The sequence below is a fragment of the Gracilinanus agilis genome, chromosome 4 (assembly GCF_016433145.1).
Source record: "Gracilinanus agilis isolate LMUSP501 chromosome 4, AgileGrace, whole genome shotgun sequence".
NCBI classification, from domain to species: Eukaryota; Metazoa; Chordata; class Mammalia; order Didelphimorphia; family Didelphidae; genus Gracilinanus; species Gracilinanus agilis.
The window spans coordinates 276,025,069-276,026,459 of NC_058133.1; positions in this window are offsets into that span (position 1 = coordinate 276,025,069).

A 1,391-nucleotide genomic window follows, 5' to 3' on the forward strand; every position below is an offset into this window, starting at 1 on the left:
TTTCTCTCTTCATCTCTTTCTCTCTCTCTCTCCCTCTCTTTTACTCTTCCTCTCTCCCCCACCCACTCTCTCTCCCTCTCCCCACCCTCTCCTCATATACTCTCCCCCATCCTCCCTTCTTTCTCTCTTCTGCTCTCTTTCTTACCTTCTTCTCTCCTTCCTCTCTCTCTCCTCTCTTTCTTTCCACCCTTCTTTTTTCTTTCTCTTCCCCTCCCTCTCTGCCTCTCCACCTCTTCCTCCTTCTTTCTCTTTTTTTCCTCCTCTCTTTTCCCTCTTATTTCCCCCCACACACCTTTCTCCCCTCTCCTCTGAACCCCCTTGGAGGAAGGGGAGAGAACTATAAGGAGAGGCACCAGGGAGCAATTCAAAAGTAAGGTAAATAGGGGGCAGCTGGGTAGCTCAGTGGAGTGAGAGTCAGGCCTAGAGACAGGAGGTCCTAGGTTCAAACCCGGCCTCAGCCACTTCCTAGCTGTGTGACCCTGGGCAAGTCACTTGACCCCCATTGCCCACCCTTACCAATCTTCCACCTATGAGACAATACACCGAAGTACAAGGGTTAAAAAACAAAACAAAACAAAACAAAACAAAAGTAAGGTAAATTGCTGCTGCTTTTCCCTTTGAGCCTGGGCCATGGCCATGCCCAGCTCTCTAATTGGAGAGATCTCTAAGATGGATGGAAGATGGCTGGCAGATAGGGTGGGTAGAGAGAATCAAGGGCTCTCCGGGCAATTAGAGCTGGACGGGTTTACAAATTTGAGAGGAGTACCTGTTCAATGGCTTCATATTCAGATCAGTCTTTCACTCAGGCTAGGTTCCAGTTCAGGACCATTTCCAAACCTAGGGACTCCTTTTATGGTTCTATGATCAACAGGACTACCATTTCCAGTCTCCGACATCCCTGTATCTACCATCATCCCTATGTTTCTTTTCTTTTCTTTTCTCTTTATTTTTTAGAATATTTTTCTATGGTTACATGATTCATGCTCTTTCCCTCCCCCCAAACCCTCCCCGTAGCTAACACATAATTCCACTGGGTTTTACATGTATCATTGATCAAGACCTATTTCCTTATTATGGATATTTGCACTGGGGTGATTGTTTAGAGTCTACATCCCCAATCATATCATATCCCCATCGTTTCTTTTCAAAAGATATTTTATTTTTATAAATTACCTGTGATAAATTTCCACCTAAGTTTTCCGAAGTTATATGATCCAAATTGTCTCCTTTCCTCCCCCCCGCCCCCCAGAGCTGGCAAGCAATTCAATCTGCCTCCCTATGTTTCTGATTTTCATATTATGAACTTCATTATCCTCCTTACCTGCAAACTCCCCATTATAATTGTCATCTCCTCAGTCACCATCATCATGACCACCTTCCCATCAGAGTCG